The 21,127-nt window shown below is 42.3% G+C and overlaps 1 protein-coding gene across 1 annotated transcript in view; it reads left to right on the top strand.

Annotated features, from left to right (window-relative positions):
* Atp2c1 (ATPase secretory pathway Ca2+ transporting 1) overlaps window positions 1-21,127 on the top strand; it is a 109,495-nt gene that overhangs the window by 1,320 nt on the left and 87,048 nt on the right. The window lies entirely within an intron of this gene.

The raw sequence follows: 21,127 nt of genomic DNA, 5'->3' as shown, positions 1-21,127 counted from the left end.
GCTAATGCCTCCTTTGAAAAAAAACAAAAACAAAAAACAAAATATCTGACAGATCATTTAGGATTATCAAGGAAACTGCATCTAGGTATGTATGTACTTAAATGATTTTGACTAGTGCTAGAGACTCAGGCTCTCTGCATTAAGGGAGCTAGGCTGCCCCATTTACCTCTCGCTCAGTTTCAGGGTAACACTCAGTGAGAAACGTTTCTGTCTCCTCTCTGCATGCCTTGGTTTTGAAGTAGAAAATGGGAGAACCACATGGTGGTGCCCAGAGTTTTTGTTTACCCCAGGAGCTATGTCACAGGCTTTTTACACAGGGGACGGGAAAGAGTGACTGACAATATGTCTGTGGGGGATGGGCATGGATTTCTTCCCTTTTCTGAGCAATGAGTGCAGAGAGGTGGCTGTGTGGCTTAAATAATCCTGTGGGCTTTTTTTTTTTTTTTTTTTGAAGCCTGTTTTATTGTTTATTTATTTATTAAGTTATGTGTGTGTGTGTGTGTGTGTGTGTGTGTGTGCTGTGTGTGTGTGTATGAAGAGTGTGTGGCATATGCACATATGAGCATGTGTGTGTGCTGTGTGGGGATGCCCATGAGATGGCCATGGAGGCTAGAGGTTGAGAGCAAATTTTCTTGTCTTAGTTTCTTCTCCATATTATTTTTTCGAGATGGTCTTACTGAAACTGAAGCTAGATGTTGTAACCAGGTTGGCTGGGCAGCAAGGCCTCTCAGGATGCCTCTCTGCATCCCAGTGCAGGCGTTACAAGTGTACGCTGTTGACCACAGCTGTCAGGTGGGTTCTGGGCATCCGTTCTTCTAACATGGACAGCAAGTGTATTCCCACTGAGCCATCTCCCTAGGTGTTACATTTTGGTTTTTTGAAACATGGTCAACATAGCCCAGTTTGTCCAAGCCTGTCTTCCTCATTCTCCTACCTCTACTTCCCAAGGAGGGGATTATTGGTATGTAGCACCACACCCAGAAGCTGAAAGTTTATGCTGAAAGTACTACAAAATCATGCCTTCCGAAGAGCAATAAGATCCAGTATGGGGACAGGAGACTTGGACTGGGTAGGTGATCACCTTCCCAATTTACACCCATGTGGAAAGGCTGGGGACTGAAAGCATTGTGCTATGCTATTGGCTTCCTTTCTATGTTAGTGGAAAAGTACTGCACCTGATTCCTTTCTAAAGCCAATTACAGCTGTTCAGACATGCAGTCTCACAAAATTAGAGAAACTGGGTCAATCTGGTTACACCTGGAAAGCATGGAGAAAGGTTACAGAGAAGGCTAATGATACCTATGCTCAAACAGCCATTGCCTCTGTTCCTTACGCTCCTGTAAACCAGATCTGCAACAGAAAGCTAAGGGGACAGAGACGGAAGAGTGTGAGCACCCTCCTGGAAGCCACCCAGCTAGAAAATATAAAGGGAGGGTTACAATGTAAAAGCTTGAGTTTTTAAACGTTATCCTTTTTGTCATACTGCTCCTTGTAACAACCTAGCCCTAACAGCAGTCTACTGACCTGTCTCCTGGACAGTGTTCCCAAACCTCAGACCACTATCATTCTGATGCCCATTTCCCTTTATGTGTGAGATATATTTATTTATATAATATACGCAATTGACTCATATTTTCTCTGTACTTATTACTTAAATCACTCATTAGCAAATTCGTGTAGGGAAAAAAATTCATATTTCACTGGAATTGAGAAAAATAAAACCCAATGCCATTTGCTAGAGCTAGAAAACTAAATACATTCAAAGCAAATCCTTAAGATAGACAACGTCACTTCTATACACACCTGTACTGCTAACTCTTGGAAAGCTGAGATAGGAGGATCAAGAAATGGGGTCCAGCCTGGGCTACATAGTGAGACTCTGTCCAAAAAAAAAAAAAAAAAGAATGAAATTGAAAAAGAAAAAGGAACATCAAAAGAACCTTCTAAGCCTAAAAGCTATTTCCTTTATTTGTTTGTTTGTTTGGTTTGGTTTGGTTTTTGAGACAGGGTTTTACTGTGCAGTCTGACTGTCCTGGGACTTGCTTTGTGGACCAGGCTGGCCTCAAATTTACAGAGTTCTATCTGCCTCTGCCTCCCAAGTGTTGGGATTAAAGGCGTCTACAGCTGCCCTGCTTTTGAAACCTGATTTTTAAGGAGGAAAATTGGCTTGCAACAGAGTTGTTCAGGGGTGGGAATGTGGCTCAGTGGTATACACTCAGCATGCACAAGGCCCTAGGGTTAACACTCAGTGCCCACAACCAACCAAAGGGGAAGTATTTAAAGCCTCCTTGGGGGGCAGCTGAGTTGACTCCTGAATGAAGATTGGGGGTGGGGGTGGTGGCTGGGGAGGAGATTAAAAGGTTAGACAACTCAATTCTGAATGATTCATTATTATTGAATGTAATGCCTGCAGCCAATGTCTTAAGTACCAACAGGACTGTGGTATCCCAGATTCACCATCTGCCTCTGCTCCTCAGTGCATTCAAGTATACTCCTCTCTGAAAAGTCCTCCTCCATTTATTATAGCCTGCCTGGAGATGCCCCTGTGTCCTCAGACTCAGGTTGCATGGTCTGAAAAGAGAACCTTCCTCCAGTGCTGCTGGAAGATGCAGCAGAGCCCCCTCTTTCCTAAGATAGTCTGTGCTTTGATTACCGCAAGTTTCTACCAGATTCAGCACAGTAACTATTTGCTTCCATGTTATACATATGCACGTGTGACCTTGCCTCATATGCTCAGACTCACTTTGCGACATGGCAAAGGCTGGTATGAGAGCCATGTGTACTGCAGGCAGGCATATGTACTAGAATGTCTGTGACACACATCACTTTTACCCATGTCTTGAGTAGGCCAAAGGGACCCTCTTGTGCGCGCCCGACTCGCCAGCAAGAACGACGCTGCAACAGGATCCTTCTGCACACGTTTATTGGGAGAGCTTGATTGCAGAGGCGAAGAGACCCCAAGCCCAGAACTGGTGCTGCTTATATAGGCCTAGGAGAGGCGTGTCGCACACCCGGATTGGTTATGCATGGGTTATGCTTACCACCTCATTTGCATGTCTCACATCTGATTGGTTAACTTCTCTCTCATCTGATTGGTTAACTTGTCTCTCATCTGATTGGTTAATATGTCTCTTATCTGATTGGTTAATTCTCAAAACCTCATCTTGGCAAAAAAACTTTACTGCCTATGTATGCGTGGTGGCCAGCTGTTGTCAGCGCCACCCTGCAACGGCACATGTGGCTTCCCACAGCACCCCCCTCCCCCATGTCATGGTCTAAGTCATGGTCATTGTTACTCTTAGTCACAGATGCTTCTTTGAAGTGTCTCCTCCATGTTCTTCCCCTTGTCCTTATGCTGTAGAGACAGGATGTGACACAGGACTTGGTTTGTGGGGTAGTTTTTGTTGTTGGTGATGTGTCTGTTGGGACACACCAATGTCTTCACTCTTAAGTACCAACAGGGATGCGGTATCTCAGATACACCATCTGCTTCTCATCCTTCGTGCTCCCAGATCTCTAGTGGCAAACGCTTCACAAATCTGGATCTCTACACAGGTAGAAGGTTAAAGTCATGAGTGAGTGAAGAAGCTAGATTGGGAAGACTCATGATTATCAGAATTCATGAGATGATGCAGTATGAGCAGGTAGCCCAAGCCTCACTGAACCTCGGTGAATTTGGTAAGTCTGCCCGGACATAGGTGAGACTGCATGGTTGCAGTTCCTTTGTTTTGGCCTTAGAGCAACAGTCAAGGTATGGTTATACCAACGTCAGCATCCAGCTAGTGGGGAATGAATGTGACTTGCAGATAATGTTCTTCTGAGAACTAGAGACCAGCTGCTTGGTGGCTCAGGTGACCAAGTGGGACACTGAGAATGTGTTCTACCTCTTGGTAGGCTGTTCCTTGGCTTCAGCCTAGAGTGACCTATGGGGACCTAGAGCTCTTCACTGCTCTTGAGGGTGGCAGACTTGGCAGAGACATCCTGTAAGGATGTTAGGAGCTAGCTTGTGAGCTTATTTGTAAAGTCTGTTCTCTTTTTGCTGGATGAGGTCTGCTAGTCCCATAGCTTCAATTACGACCTTTAAGCCAATCACTCTCAAATGCTTACTAGGACTACACTGCAGCCTTGTATATCCAGTTATCTCTCCAATGCCTCTATCTGGATATCTTGCAAACATGGCAAATTGTGTTCAGGGAGAACTCACCAACTCCACCCACTAAACTGATTTCTTTTCCAGTTTCCTCATCAGTCAACCTAAAAGCTCAGACCATGCACCTTGTCATCATCTTGGTCTCTACCTTTCTCCTCCTTACCCCCATTGCCCAAGCACTTCAAAAGACCTCATTCTTTAGAGAGAAAGAACTGATGAAATGTAAACACACAGACACACTTATTTAAGTGGCTTCCAAGGAATCCTGGGTAATACAACAATGGGTGTCTACATGTGAGAAGCTATGAACCTCAGAGCTGTTCAGTCCACAAAGCTGAATGCTTTAAGGATTCCCATCCTGGTGCTGAAGGCCTGGAAGATTTCTAGTTAGTCATCTTGAGACCATTTTGGAAGACAAGAGAATTTGGAGTCTGATGGTAACAGCAGTAGCACACAGACATACCAGCAAGAGGCAGAGGCAGAGGCAGGCAAACAAACAGCACTGCTTTTCTTCAGATCTCTGTATACCTGTGTCACCCATCAGAAGGTTTCCAAGGTGATAAGTAACTAACACACCAGCCAGTTCTCAAATAACGATTCGATCTGCTACCATCCTCTCCTCACTGGATCATTGCAATAAGAGCCTTCCAGTTTGGGTCCCACATCCATTTACTGCTATAATCCCTACTCCAAAGCACTCAGAATCTTTTTCTCTACATGAAATCTTATTTCACCAATGGGAACACGGTGCTTTGCAGTTGTACCAGACACAGATCTGGCATAAATGAGACACATTCATGTGGTGAATGAATGAAGGGCACTTCATCACTATCGCAGACATTGTAGGGTCAGATACATCACAGGGTAGGATACTGTCATTCGGAGCAGAAGATGGGAGCAATAGTGACACAAGGCTGAGGCAGAGAAGAGCCAAGTTTTGAAAGTTTTGAGCAGTCAGTTTGTGCTTATCTTCCCTGGAAGGGGAAGATAAGAAGAGGGATCAGAAAGCACAGGCTGGAGCCGGGTGTGGTGGTGCATGCCTTTAATCCCAGCACTCGGAAGGCAGAGGCAGGCAGATTTCTGAATTCAAGGCCAGCCTGGTCTACAAAGTGAGTTCCAGGACAGCCAGGGCTACACAGAGAAAACCTGTCTCGAAAAAGAAAAAAAAATTTTTTTCTGCATAAGTAATAGCATTAAGAGCTGACCAGATAGGTTGTGTCTGTTTAACAGCAAATCTGAATCTACTTGCCGTATGAAAAGTCCTCTTTGGCCGGGCGTGGTGGCGCACGCCTTTAATCCCAGCACTCGGGAGGCAGAGGCAGGTGGATTTCTGAGTTCGAGGCCAGCCTGGTCTACAAAGTGAGTTCCAGGACAGCTGGGGCTACACAGAGAAACCCTGTCTCGAAAAAAAAAAAAAAAAAAAAAAAAAAAAAAAAAAGAAAAAAAAGAAGAAGAAAACGAAGAAAAAAAAAAAAAAAAAAAAAAAAAAAAAAAAAAAAAAAAAAAAAAAGAAAAGTCCTCTTTGGAGCTGAAAGACGTAGTATAATTAAAAGGACATTGTAATTATAGATTACAGTCGAATTTTGTGTGGGAGGCTTGTCTGAAGCTTTTTCCCAATGGCTTAAGAGAATGTCCCTCAGTCAAACAGGGTCCATGTGTTTTGTTTCTGTTTGTCTTTTTAAAGCAGTATCTATCCCTCCTTATTTGTCTTTTAAAAATAACACTGCTGGGACTTGAACCCAGGTCCTTACATGTGCAAGGCAAGTGCTCCACCTCTGAGCTACATCTCTAGCCTGACAAATGGTGTGACTTTTTTTTTTTTTTTCCTATTCTTTGTTTTTTAGAGAATGCCTACTTCAAAGTTAAGGTGTTAACTATTTGAATTGAATTTGAACTTTAGAAAGTTGGGTCTCTAAAACTTGAGAGCACTCTAATTTTCCTCCCAAATAAATCTATGTTGAGTCTCAGTATACTCAATAAGGTTTCCAGTGCTGCTGATATGCGCTCGACCTTCCTAGGGAAAATGGCACACATTTTACTACAGCTTGATCTAAGAAGTGGGAAGTTTTAAAGCTCCTTAAGGTAAATTGAGATTATACCTTGAGATTATACCAAAAGTATTTTTTAAAGTTATGGGGTTTTGTTTGTTTGCTGTTATCTTCATCTTGATGGGGCTGGTGAGATGGTTCAACTGGTGAAAGCACTTGCTACCGAGCCTGGTGACCTGAGTTTGATCTCTGAGACTCACATGATGGAAGAAAAGAACGGAAGCTTGTGTACTTAAGCAAGTACACATAGACACATAAAATAATTAAGACTGTAAAAAGGAAGCCATCAGAGCTGATGGTGCAGTGGCAGAGTATCCGCTTAGCCCCGCAAAGCTCTGCACTTTGTCTGGCTTGCGTGCATGCATGTGTGTGTGCATGATGTGTATGCATGCATGTATGTGCTTATATGTGGGCATGTGTGAGTATTTTTTTGTGTGTGTGCATGTGCATGCATGCCTGTGTGTATCTGTGTCCATGTCTGTGTCCGTGTGTGTGTGTGTGTGTGTGTGTGATACCTGAGGGAACTGGAAAGTGCCCAGTGTCCTTATGAATGGTTTGAGAAGAGAAAGATTTAATGGTTTGGGTGCAGGGGTAAAGGATTATCTGTGTAGAATTTAAAAGAGGGCAGAGATGTTCCACCACCCTTGTATAGGATTTTGTGTAATCCTATGAAGATAGCACTAGAAGTCAATTGCTGGGCTAAGATGAAGCTGCACCTTAGTATTCCTGACTCTTAAATATGACATTCAAAGTGGAACTATTTTATCATGGTAATTACAAAATCCCTCTAGCTGATGGGAGGGGGAAATGCTGCATTTATAGAAAAGGGAAATAAGTCACCAGCACCTCATAGCCTGACAGGGTGCAGGAAGCTTAATGGCTTCTGAGTCACCATCACCCAGTGTCCTGCTCTGCCTTCCTCACAAGTAGAGAACCACCCATGCATCCTGTGACCGAGTCAGGCCCTTCCTGTTTCCTCACTTGGTATCCATGCTACCTCCACGTCCTTTCAATCCTTTACCTGGATACCTGTCTTCTTCCTCACCCCAGAGACCATCATTACTTCTTGCCTGAGGCAGGGAGTAGCCTCCTAGGCCCCTGCTTGTCATCTTTCAGTGGCTTTGACTTGCTTTGGGATAAGTATGGAACTCCCTGTCGTGGAGGGCCTTGATCGGTCTGGCTCTGGGGATGCCCTCTCTCACCACATGCTGTTTTTCCCTCCCTCTGCCTCTACAGTACTCCCATCTACTCACCCCGTTTCCCTGTTACTTCCTGGCAAAAGTCTTCTCTTTTCTGGTTCCCTGTCTGCCTTCCTCTAGTTAACATCTACTCTGCCTTCAAATCTTCACTATGCATCCCCTTCTCCTGGGCAGCTTTCCCTGGTGGGCAAGTGCTCTACGCTGCGCTCTATTTCCAGCCCCTAGGCAGGTTCCTGCACCTCAGTGCTGTCTAATATATGCTCTAAAGAAATCTTGCAATTCATCTTGGCTGTACCTGTCCTGAGCAGTTCCATCTGCTTATGGAGCTATTTAATACCAACAGGTCCTAGACAATTTGCAACGTGCCTCTCAGCTGTGGGGCACTGAACACAGGCTGATGGACATGAATGAAGGAGGGTTAGGGATGTCATGAATTCTATCCCGAGACAGAAGTGCTTAAAAGAATCATGGTTGTTCGGCCTGGTGAGGAAGAGGTGGAATGTGACTGTTTTCATCTGTTTATGTATGTGCTTCAGAAGATGCATAGGGCTAATTTGTGAACTAAGCTAGGGATGTATTTTGAAGGTTACAGAAAAAAGTTAAGTATGACTGGCGGGCAGAATTGCCAGGAAGGGTTGTGATGTAATAACAAAGTCAAACAAGAGAGAAAGTAATGAGTAGTCATTTGCAGAATGCATGGTTACATGTCCCTCTTTGAAGATCATTGTAACAATGGTTTCTGACTGGGAAAGAGAATACTGAATGTCTTATCCAGCCTGTTCTAGCCATTAAGATTCTAGGTATCAGGCAATGGAAAGATGAAAAGCACACGTGGATTAGATTTTTGCTTTTTTTTTGTTTTGTTTTTTTTATTTCATTTAGCTAGTTGTAAAAATTCTGTAGAACGAGCAATGCTGCTCTGAGCTCTAAGACCAAGAAAGCCAGAATCAAAGGACTTGAGAGATCTTGGCAGCTCGCAAATCCTCCAGCCAGAAAGGAAATATAACTACGTCTAGTAACGACCTCCGGTGAAAAGCTTATGTACCAAGGACTAGCTTTCCTGAGCCTAATGGACCGCTGAACACCTCTAGCCACAGCTTTGTAGCTTTTATGGCCCCCTCCAGTCTAAGAATAAATAACCAGTGTACTTACATAGTTGTGAATAGATAGGAGCTTTGAGGAATTTCGGGTTCCTTTGTGACATTTTAAACATTAGGCTCCTCCCAGTATAAAGCCTCTTCTTCAATTTAGTCTGTTTTCCCTGAATTTAACACTCGTAGCGTTCTGCTTTTCTTTCTTTTTTTTTTTTTTAAGATTTTTAAAAGAAATTTTATGTATATATCCTTGTACACATTCATGCAGACCCCTAAGTTGTGTGTTTATCAGACTTGGTGATAAAACACCAGAGAAGACTTCAGTCCTCAGCTGGTTCATTTATCTGGGGGCGGGGAGAGGGGGCAAGGCAAGAGACCATGGTGGAACAGTAGGCAAAGGAAACCATTCACTTCATTGTCTGGGAAACAGAGTGGAAGAGGGATTGTGGTCTGAAACATCACCTTTGAGGGAATATCCCCAGTGACCTTTCTTCCACTAGACCCTTCTTCCAGGTGGTCCCATCATTTCTCAAGAGCACCGAGGGGTTGGTGCTTTTTAGTACAGGATTCTCGGGGAGGCCTTCAGGATCCCAAATACAGAGGCTTGCTACCCAATCTCACTCCTTTGACAGCTCATGCACGACACTTTGCCAACTCTGTTCAGAACAGAAGATGGCATAATCTCACACCTTGTACAGACAGTTCCATGTCTTGACAGAAAAATAAATGAATTCTTCCTACATATGTTGTACTGCTTAAAATTTGCTGTGAAAAAAATGCTGAAATTATTATTATTAGCTTGTTCATCCTAATGGGACGTATGGCTTGGGGAAAACAATGAAAGTACACACTTTAGAAGAAGGAAGCCTAAGGTTTTTACCCAGTGCCTTAGCCGTGCTAAGCACTTGGCAAGGTCCTTTAGATCTGCCCTTAGTTAATCCTCATGACACTGCAAGGTGGGTCATGGCATCCTCATCTTGTGGTTAAGAGGAGTGACATTTAGGGAGGTGAAATAACTGGGTCCATAGGTTATAAATGGTGGCAGTAAGATTTTGATTTCAGATCCTGTTGACAAACCTCTCCATATGCGACAAACACCTTCCCCCACCACTGATGGTCCCTTTTTCTCCTTCCTCTTGGCCTTCCTTCCTTTCACTTTTCCCTTGCAATTAGATGTTCTTAAATTTACTAAAGATAACAGGACTTGGGAGGTGGCTTAGTGGTTAGAAGTGCTAGCTGTTCTTCCAGATGATCCAGGTACAAACCCCAGCACCCCACATGTAACTCACATGTGGTATACAAATATATACGCAGGCAAAACACCAATACACATAAAATAAATAAAAATGTAAAATCATAATGGTTAGAAATAGAAGTATGATAACTTTTGCTAGGAACTTTTTTTTTTTATCAAGACACTTTTATTTATTATGAGTATTTATGTCTATCTTATATGATTATGGAGTCTTAAAACTCCCATGTTCTTTCCTTTGCGAGTTGAAGGACCAGGAGGGTCAGTGATTTAATTTGGTCCAAGGAAGAAGGCCTGAGAACAGGGAACACTGAAGGCAGGAGATGAAGGGCCCCACAGAGAAGGAACAAATGTGCTTTTCTATCCTGTTTGGTTCTGTGTACTTCTTTGTGGGTTGCATGAGGATGTACCATGTTTCAGCACACACTGAGCCTACTGATTCAAATGCTCATCTATTCTCAGATCACCCTCGCAGATATGCTCAGAAATAATGTCTTACCAGCTGCAATCCAATGTGTCATCATTAGCCCAGTGAAATTGTCATATTAAGCATCAGAAGCCATAAATATCATGATAATAGAAGTTAAATATTTAAATTGTGTCAACAATTACAAAATTGAATGACAAATACTATAAATATCACAAAATGTAGAGGATAACATAGTTTTTTTTTATTAATTAGCTGAGGTATCCTAAAATGGTTTGTTTCTACCTTTGTGGGGAGTCTTGGATCTTTAATCACCCCCTCACATGACAGCAGGAGCGAACAGGAATGCAAACACTCCTTGTAGCTGATCTTTGCTGCTTTGTGGGTTCTTTTCTCCTACCCCACCTCTCATTTCACCCCCACACCACCAGATACTAGAGAAACAAAAATAGAGGGGAGAGAGGAATTAGGAAAATCTTTGAACCTAATTTCTTTCCTCTTTTTTCCTCTTTGAGCATGAGAACTATTTGACTACAACCAACCCCTGCAAATGACCACTACCCACCCACCTTTCTTGTACTGTACCCTCTGAAAAAGGTCCCAGAAATCCAAATGTTACACAATTGCAGAAACATCTGCAGCTGGCCAAACCATGCTTCTGCTAGAGCACTAGGCAAATCATAGTCAGCTTCTTCGGACAGTCTGAAGGGGCCCCACATCTCTACACCTGGGATTAAAATAAAAGCATATTCTTATGATATTTCTGTGTTTTTTTAAAAAACAAATTCCAGAATTCTCACTATGCTCCCTGGTCCTGGTTAATTTATATTTGTTTTTAAAGTAAATCTAGAAAGAGTCATAGACTAGCTTCTGTCTCTGTTTCTCAGGCATCATGCACATGCTTCAGGTGCTGGATACTATGAAACCCATACATAGCTGTCTTAGTTAGGGTTTTACTGCTTTGAACAGACACCATGACCAAGGGAAGTCTTAATAAAACAACATTTAATTGGGGCTGGCTTACAGGTTCAGAGGTTCAGTCCATTATCATCAAGGAGGGAGCATGGCAGTATCTAGGCAGGCATGGCACAAGAGGAGCTGAGAGTTCTATGTCTTCATCCAAAGGCTGCTAGTGGAAGACTGACTTCCAGGCAACTAGGGTGAGGATCTTATGCCCACACCCACAGTGACACACCCATTCCAACCAGGTCATACCTATTTCAACAAGGCCACACCTCCAGATGGTACCACTCCCTGGTCCAAGGATATACAAACCATCACCATAGCAACATTTCTGGGGCCCCTGATTTATAAAGTTCAGGTAGTTAGAATATTCCTGGTGGTCATTTCTCCACCAGGGCAGTTAGCAATAATGTAACCATACAAACACTGCCTGCAAAATAGGTTTAAATATGCCACTAAACCCAACACAATCTAAATGCTTTCCCTGACTCAAGCTCCTTTGAGTCAGACCCAGAATACATGGGTGGTACACGGCACAGGATAGAGAAACATCAACAAAACCAGTGCTCCAACATCATCATTTGCAACTCAAATAATCTATACATTTTTACCAAATGCAAAACTGTGAGGACGTGCTAGAGTTTATACGTGAAATGGACTTTTTGCCAGTGCGGTTCCCAAAAGCCTAACTTCTGTTGGTTACCAAGAAAAACCTGCCCTAATGGGGTTACAGAATTTAAAAATGGCCTTGCACTGTAATACACAAGACTCTGTGTCAGAGACCCATCAGAAAGATGGTCTACAAGGTCTGTGCTGAGCAGCAGTCGTACCCAACCTCACTGAGTGAAGTGGAGGGATTTGTTTATCTTCTCCTTTTCCAGGGTGTTTTGTAAATAGAGTGATGTAAATTGGGCATGTTTGAGTGCTAGCAAGTCTCAAAGGCCCTCGTCTCCCTGCCTCCATATATCTTTGGATTTTTATTTGTGAAGGAATTGTTCGCAAATAGGTCTCAAACTCCTATGTTAGCTGAATTAATATTAAACACACTGTTTACTGTTCTTCTAACTGGGCGAGTTAACACGTAGAGGGTAAGAGCGTGTTATCGCTGTTAAGGACCACATAGTAGAAAAATTACAACTGCATTAAAGGAAGTCTTTAAAAATTCATTAAGAGGTAATCAAGTTTTTGCAAACCCATCTGTCACGTGCAATTATAACATAGTTACTGTAACTTGCCCAATATCCTGTAAAATGTCACCTTTACATTGGCTTTTCTTGCTGTGTTCATTGGTCATGCTTTCTGAGGCCCAGCTTCTCCATGGGTCCTCTTCTTAGCAGAAGCTCTTGAATTTTCTATCTTTATTGCATCCGTGTAACTATTTTGAAATGTTAGTGGTACTTCTAATTGTGTCTGTGCTGTCATCTGTGTTACAATGTTTACCACTCAGCTAGGCCATGGTTTTATAAATAAAAACAAAGCAAATTTGTAATAGGAATGCATTAACTTTATATAGAAAATATACATGTTTACAATTATTTTTAAATTCATTCTCTCTCTCTCTCTCTCTCTCTCTCTCTCTCTCTCTCTCTGTTGTGTGTGTGTGTGTAAGCATGTGCATGCCAGTTGAGTACAGGTGCCAGCAGAGGCCAGATGAGTCACATCCTCTAGAACTGGAGTTACATGTTATCCGTACCCAGGCTATCCGCAAAGCAGTGTATTGCTCTTTTTAAAATTATATATTGGATCCCCATCAACCCCCTGTCCCGAGAGCTAAAGTTAGAGATGGTTATGAGCCACCTGATGTGGGTGATGGGAATCAGACCCACACCTTCTGGAAGAGTGGCCTGTTCTATTAACTACTGAGCATCTCTCTAGCTCATGAAAAAAATTTTAAATGTTTAAGTAGGGGGCTGGAGAGAAGGGTCAGTAGTTAAGAACACTGGCTGCTCTTCCAGAAGACCTGGGTTCAGTTTCCAGTACTGTCATGGTGGCTCACAGCCATCTGTAATTCTATTTTCAGGGAAACCAATATTCTGTTCTGGCCTTCCAGGGCACCAGACAAACATAGACACACATGCAAGTAAACAAAACAAAACAAAACAAAACAACGCATATACAGAAAATAAAAATTTCCAAAAAGACATCAAATAGTGTGAAACTTTTCCTCTTAAAAATTGTTACAGACTCTGAATTGTTACAGGACCAACCCTTTTTATTTATTTATTTTTTTTAAAATGAAACTATTTCCATGGGGAGGATCCAGTTTCAAGAGAATAGTATTTTCTATTCAGTGTGTAGGGGGAAAAAAAAAGGTCTCTCTTTCATCTTACTGGTCTGGCTAAAAAGCCTGATAACCTCTGGTCAATGAGGCATTGTTCCAAAGTTCCGGCCTGGAATCAGGAAACAAAGCTGGCTTCATGGCTGGTGTTACAACACTGGCTCTTATATGGCACTTCTCTCTCTCTCCCTCTCTTCCTCTCCCCCTCCCTCTCTCTCGTCTTTATTGCCCAAAGCGTGGCTGGTGTGATGTACAGAGGTGCCTACATGAAAGACGTACAATCTCTTTAGGATCCTAATGCTCTTTCTGCCCATGGCTTTCAATAATTGGTTTTAGGCCAATAGGCAACTTCTTGAGAGAGTTTCAACTCTTACATGACTTAAGGATGATGGAGAGAGTTTTAAATACTGATATGCATCCTCACTGTGTTCTTTATAATTAAAGACCACTTATCACGATCAAAAGATGAATGCTTTCTGCTTCTTGCAAATCAGTACTCCAACCTAGGCAGGCATTGAAATCACCTGAGGGAGTAATTAAAACAGAGACTACTGGACCCCCATCCCCAGAGTTACTAATTCAGCAGGACTGGATGAAGCCCAAGAATTTGCCTTTCTAACAAGTTCCCAGGTGGTAGGGACCCCACTCTGAGACCTACTGATGGAGGCCATGTGATGATGCTTGTTTGTTTGTTTGTTTGTTTGTTTGTTTAAGAGGCAGAACTGATAGGGATTACCATACCTTCTCAAGAACAGCCCAGGCGTCACTTAGAAAGATGTAGTAGCATCATTGTTAATGCCGGGGGAACGGTAATGAGGACTTACAGCTTGGAAAGTTCTTAATTGACCATTTCCACGACAGCAGTCCCAAGCCAAGCATTACATAATACTTACTAATGCAAGAAGTGATTAAGCAGTGTCTTTGCGCTAAGACTCTAACATACATATTCATATCTACTTACCTCTTTCTGTTATGGATGATTACTGATTAAACTGAAGGGACAGCTGGGAATTTTAGTTGTGGAGTTAAACTGTGGGACATCAGAAGGGTAGAATAGTTGTCTTGTCCTCTATATGATCCACACTAAAGCCACCACAAAGTCTCAATATTTAAAAAAAAAAAAAATTCTCTCACTCCTACTCTACTTTGTACACGAAAAGGAAGTTAAAGGCAGAACAGTAATTTAGCTGGAAAGGCGAAATCAGTATTCCTGATGCTGCGGAGTGGCTTTTAGATCCTAGACATATGTTAAATATGTATTTTGTTGATTTTTTTCACTAGAGCATGTTAATGAACATGTCTTAATTACCTACGGAATAATCTCTCTAAAATACTTGCCTCTGCTAATTTATTCATAAGATTACACTCTCATTTCAGCAACCCTTTCCAACTCTGAGAAGATAAACCCAAGAGATTTTTGAAAAGCTTCTACTTGGAGCATGAGTTCCCCAGTAATGGTATTTGAAGGTTAAATGAAAACAAACAAGTAGATTGTAGACAATAACCGAGACCAGCCGAGAAAGACAATGACTATATAATTAAATAATATTGTCTTGACTGTCATCAAGGGAGCTTTAGGACAAATGTCCTAGATTCGGGAATCAGTCCCTCTCAAGGTTGTATGAGTCCACAATGAAACAAATAAGGCCAGACATGAGTACAACAAGCTAGTGAGCAGAGGGGGAGTCCAGGAAGCTGGGTAGCATCTTGTGTGCTCGCCAGCAGGGCACGGTGGAAACACCAAGGATGGACATTCTGCTTTTACAATGGGCAGGAAGAAACCCTGTGTAAGAGCATCACCCATGAGAGCCATGGCTTTATGAGCTCTAAAAAGCAACTGGGCTGTTTGCCGCACAGGTTTCTGACAACTGAGTCTAATTACCTCACAGAATTGTGTTGTTTCTACCAAAAAGCACTAAACACATGTCCAGTTTGGGTTATTCCGTAAGAACTGATTTTTTAATTTTTCTAAACTTAAATGCTTTAATCAAATGTTCAGTCTTGGCATTTTTTTCCATTCTCAGATTATTTTTGTATTTTTCCACAGTGTAAGTGAGTTAGTTTGGTGGTATAGCTCAGTGGTAGAATATCTACTTTGCATATATTAGGCCTTGATTTCTATCCCAAGTACTCTTTCCTGATAAACAAACAAACAAAGCCAGGTTTGGTGGTTTAAGCTAGTAAACAAACAGAGACACATCATGTAGGTGTTCTACAGACCCAAGTGCTGTAGGCTTTCACCTGCCCCAGTGGATGTGTGAGCCCGACACGACCAATTATCTTTATGTTTGTTGGGACAGAACATGTGTAAAGCAATAGGAAGGTACAAACTCAACGTCAGTTTTCAATTTTGTTGAAGAATTTGCCACTGTAGTCACTGATTAAGAAAAAGAAAAGAAAAGAAAAGAAAAGAAAAGAACAACCCCCCCCAACAATCTGGGCTAGAGATTCAGGGTAATTGTGGAATTCCTTGCACAACATGTAAGAGGCCTGGAGTTTGAGCCTCAGCTTGGAACAAGTTTCAGGGTACACAACGACATAAAAACAAAAAGGCCTAAATGTCACTTCATTCTTCAAGAATGGGGTAGAGTTGTATGATAGTAAAAGATCACTAATTAGAGTTGAGAGAAACTTCTGCATAGAACTCTTGAAGTCAAGAGCCAAGGTTTTGCTTTACTTCCTATTATGGGCCTTAAGAACCATAACCTTAGTTCAGTCGTCTAATTTATGTCTTACTCTGTCCCCTCCTGTCAACGTTGCCTTAAGCATTTTAAGTGGCTGCCTTGGTACTTTGTCATTTGATTATAATGTCACGGGCCACACTACACTAAACTCTTTACAATTTAAGAGGAACAACTAGCTAAATTTTAGCCTTTTAATCTAACTGTTTCTTCTCATTCATCCTACCAATTTGGAAGCTTCTAGTTACAAGCAGCAGAAAATGCCATGTGTTATCTCATATTACAGGAAGCCCAGGGCATGCCAGGCTCTAGGTTGGTTGGTAGCTTAGCCACACAGTTAGGGAACTGGCTTCTTCCTGTCACTACTTTTCATCCTTGCTGTTCACTTGTCACCAGAGATGTGTGGGACGAGGAATACTGAGATCATCGTAGCCCTCTCAAGGGTTCAGCATCATTAGGAAGTTGTGTCCAATCCTAGGCTCTTGAATCTAGCCTGAGACTTTCTGGTTCAGTTGGTCCCAGTAAGATCTGAGAACGTGCGTTTCTGTCAAGTTCTCAGGTGGTGCTGGGGCTGCTGGTAGCAGGGCCACACCGAGAGACCTGGAAGGGTGCGATATCATTTGTAGTACAACATTGAGATCTCTTTACTGCCCACCCTCTAAAGGGCCTGATACCATTCTAGTTTGTGAACTCTTCTAGACAGAAACACTTCCAATAATCCCAATGCTTCATGTACCAGGTTCTTTGATAAGTTTTATGTCTGGCTGTTTGAAGTAGGGTCAGATCAAGTCCCAAATTCAACTTGTTCCCAGATTATAGAAATGTCTCTACTACCCTGCCCACTCTGCTTCCTCATTTCACCATAATAGAGACTATTTGGCAATATTAAATTATTTATTTATTTATTTATTTATTTATTTTTGGTTTTTCGAGACAGGGTTTCTCTGTGTAGCCCTCACTGTCCTGGAATCTCACTTTGTAGACCAGGCTGGCCTCGAACTCAGAAATCTGCCTGCCTCTGCCTCTGAGTGCTGGGATTAAAGGCATGCACCACCACACCCGGCTTATTAAATTATTTTTAATATCTTCTAATATAGGGTACAGGTATTCAGGCATTGTCTCTTATAGCCAAAACAAACAAACAAACAAACAAACAAAAACAAAAAACTCAAAAAACAAAAACAAAGTTACCTGTATGCATATTTTCCATATAATCGTTATTTATAGCAAAGAACTTTCTAGCCTAAAGGTTTTAGCAATTTGCTCATGTTACACAAACTCTTTCCTGCTGATTTTGGATCTTTGTTTCTCCCCTCTTCCTTCCAAGTCATATTGGCAACTTGTAATTCCTCTTTCTAAATCAACTATCTTGTAAATCATCTCTTTGATATGGAGTCCATATTTTGTGCTTACATGCTCACTGGCTGTAACAGTCAGTGCACATGAGTGATTTGGGCAAAACTTCAGAATTCTCATAAGCCTTGGGCTATTTTCTGTCTTGAGTATCTCTCTCTACTCTATTATCATAATGGCCTTTTTTTTTTTTCTCATTTATTTGCACAACAGGAAACACTGCAGAGAGAAACGGTTTTTTGCAGGGGGGCATGGAAGGACACAGGACAAGTTTAGGCAAAGAAGAAAATATACATATTGACTTCCAGTTGGCTTTGAAGTATTAAATGTGCTGCTTTGAAGGAATGAGGAAATACAAGCTTTCCCAAAGCTCTTCCAGACCGGAGTGCCGTGGGGTAAAGGGCTGAAATGTTTCCTCTGTGAAAATGAGAAAGCATCTAAAGGGAAAGAAGAGGCCTAGTGAAATCTGCAAACACAGCAGGTGGCCTCCAAACACATGCCAAACCCTCACTCATGACAACCGAGCCACCAGCACAGCTTCAGGAGGAGGTGCTCCCCAGCAACTGAAACCTCCTTGGCTACCCTAAGGTCATTGCTTCTTCACACTGTCTTGTACAGGAATGAAGAGTATATTCCTTAATCTCTAAGATCTGAGAACTGCGCTGGAGATGACAGCACTTTGGGTTTTAGTCAGGCTCTGATATGCATGCCCTCAAAATTCAAAGCGCAGGCTGAAATGTCCTATGTGCAAGGATGTGCGCGCCTCAGTATTGTTAGCTTCTGATTTCAAGTGGTTACTTGGATCCAAAATCTATAATTTCCTCTGCTCTGGGCAGTGCTTGATACTGCTCAGGATTTACTCCTACTGTGATCAAGAAGTCTCAGTTAATCCCTTTGTGGTTTTGGAGATGAATATTCCATTGTTACATTCTGAAAACCCTTAAACTCTCCCCTACCCCATCCTTTGCTCTGTAGCAAAATTCAGCAGCAAAGTCCAAGGTGGGATTACCTTTATCTATTCCACAATAAATACTCATTATGGCAATGGGTGATGGCTATTCCTGGTTGTCAACTTGACCGCATCTGGAACGAACTACACTCCAGAACTGGAGAGCACATCTGTGGTCCAGATCTCGAGACGGGAAGACACAAGTTTCTCACCTGGATCTTGGCATGGAGTTCTTGAGGCCATGAAAAACTTAGACCTGGGCAAGGGAGTACATGCCTGTAATCCCGGGAGACTGAGGCAAGAGGATCTCAGTCCAGGGTCAGCCTAGCACAAAACAAGTCCCAGATCCAGGCAAGGTGGTACACACTTTTAGTCTGGGCCACACTTCTGCTGGAGGCCTACATTAGGACATTGGAAGAAGGAAGATTCACTTCTTCTTTGCCTGCTTGCACTTACCTGCCAGCACATCTGTTGGAACCGACTTCTACAGAAGACCAGCTGAAACAACTAGCCTTGTGGTCTGAGCAACTACTAGATTCTTGGGCTTCCCATCCATAGCTGCCCATAGTTGGGATGATTATAAGTCAACACAATAAATTCCCTTAAAGAGAGACATTCCATAAGTTCTGTGATGCCAGAAAACCCTAATAAACAATCTTTCTGATTATGCACTTATCTAACAAATCTCATATATATGAGAATATAAGGATTATATATACATACTTGTATATATATATATATATGTGTGTGTGTATATATATATATATATATATATATATATATATATATATATATATATAAATCAGAGATAGATAGGATGCTATTTCCTTTCCTTTTTGGGGCTAAGAATTGAACAAGGGCTTGGTGCATGCTAGACTCTAGTCTTCTTGCCAGTGAATTACATACCCAGCTCTCAGGATCGTATCTTTTAAAATGGATGCACTTACATTTCACAGTGACTTAAGGTTTACAGAACTTGGAAGACTGTATATCTATTTTACATGGAAATAATGAAGTCTTGAACTGATTCTTTCGCAGCTACTCACATTCATCTTGTTTTTTTTTTTTTTTCTTTTTTTCTTTATTCTTTAATCTTTTTTTTTTTCCAGTCCAGTCTTTATCCCCCTCCTGGTCTGTCCCTCTGACTATTACTCATCCCATATCTCCTCCCTCCCTTCTCCAAGAGGATGTCCCCACCCCACCAGACCTCCCCACCCCCTGGGGCTTCAAGTCTCTTAGGTGCATCTTCTCTCATTGAGTCTAGACCAGACAGTTCCTGCTGTATATATGCTGGGGGGAGTGGTGCTGGGGGGGGGGCGGCTCCTCCTTCAGCTGGTATGCTGTTTGGTTGGTGGCTCAGTGTCTGAGAGATCTCAGGGGAGGCAGATTAGTTGAGACTGCTGGTCTTCCTATGGGGTCTCCCTCCTCCTCAGCTTCTTCCAGCTTTTCCCTAATTCAACCACAGGCGTCCCCAGCTTCTATCCATTGGTTGGGTGCAAGTATCTGTTGCTTGTTGAGCCTCTCAGAGGGCAGCTATACTAGGTTCTTCTCTGTAAGCACACCATAGCATCACTAATAGTGTCAAGCCTTGGGGTCTCCCCTTGAGCTGGATTCCAATTTGGGCCTGTCACTGGACCTCCTTTCTGTCAGGCTCTTCTCCATTTTTGTCCCTGCAGTTCTTTCAGACAGGAACAATTCTGGGTTAGAGGTTTTGACTGTGGGATGGCAACCTCATCCCTCCACTTGATGTCCTATCTTTCTACTGGAAGTGGACTCTACAAGTTCCTTCCTCCCACTGTAGAGCATTTCATCTAAGGTCCCTTCCTTTGAGTCCAGAGAGTTTCTTACCTCTGTTTTTTTTTTTTTGTTGTTGTTGTTTGTTTTGTTTTGTTTTGTTTTGTTTTCTTATCCTCAACTGCAACTCTTGGTTCACCTTCAACCCAGAAGGCTGACAATATATAGTAACGATTCCAAGCAACACTCGGTTCTGAATCCGTAGAATGAGGAGTTGTATTCAGTGCAAACTTTAAGAATAGAGATTAAGAGTCTACTTTACAGCTCCCCAGTGTCCTCTTCTCAGTCTCCATCAAGTAGTTCACATTTTGGGATGCTATTAAATGTGCTCCAGCCTATGGAATTCTGTGGGAGATAAAATCTTTGCATAGCACTTAGGGATCTGTGTGAAATTAAACTAACCAAACACTGGTAACTTGTATTGGATCCCTTCAATTTTTAAATTCTTGTTTTCAACTTTTACTGTAGCACTGCAGAGACATGGGATCGGGCAGATGTATAGCATTTCTGGCAGGCAGCTCTTGGACACTGATTTCCTATGACATTCTTTGCAGTGACCCCATTTCCTCATGCCTGACAATTCCCACACCCTTTATTGTATAAGAAATATTCTGTTGTATAGTTGGAGTAGGTTACCTTACAAAAAGTATTGTGTCTTTCTTTTAGAAAAATGTTCAGTTTTTAGAGCCTGGGAAGATAGCTGTCAGTAATATGCTTGTCTTGAAGGTAAGAAAATGTACTGAATTCCATCTCCAACTGAGCATGGTGGCCTGTGTCTGTAATTCCATCTCTGGGGAGGCAGAGATGGGAGGATCCCTAGGGCTTGCTGCCCAGTCAGTCTAGACTATCTGTGGCTCAAAGGAGATGAAGGGTATTCTAAGGATGGTACCCAAGGCTGTCTTCTATGCTCTCTCTCTTCTCTCTCTCTCTCTCTCTCTC

Source organism: Mus caroli, chromosome 9 (assembly GCF_900094665.2).
Source record: "Mus caroli chromosome 9, CAROLI_EIJ_v1.1, whole genome shotgun sequence".
Taxonomy (NCBI): domain Eukaryota; kingdom Metazoa; phylum Chordata; class Mammalia; order Rodentia; family Muridae; genus Mus; species Mus caroli.
This window is presented reverse-complemented; position numbering and strand designations above follow the sequence as displayed.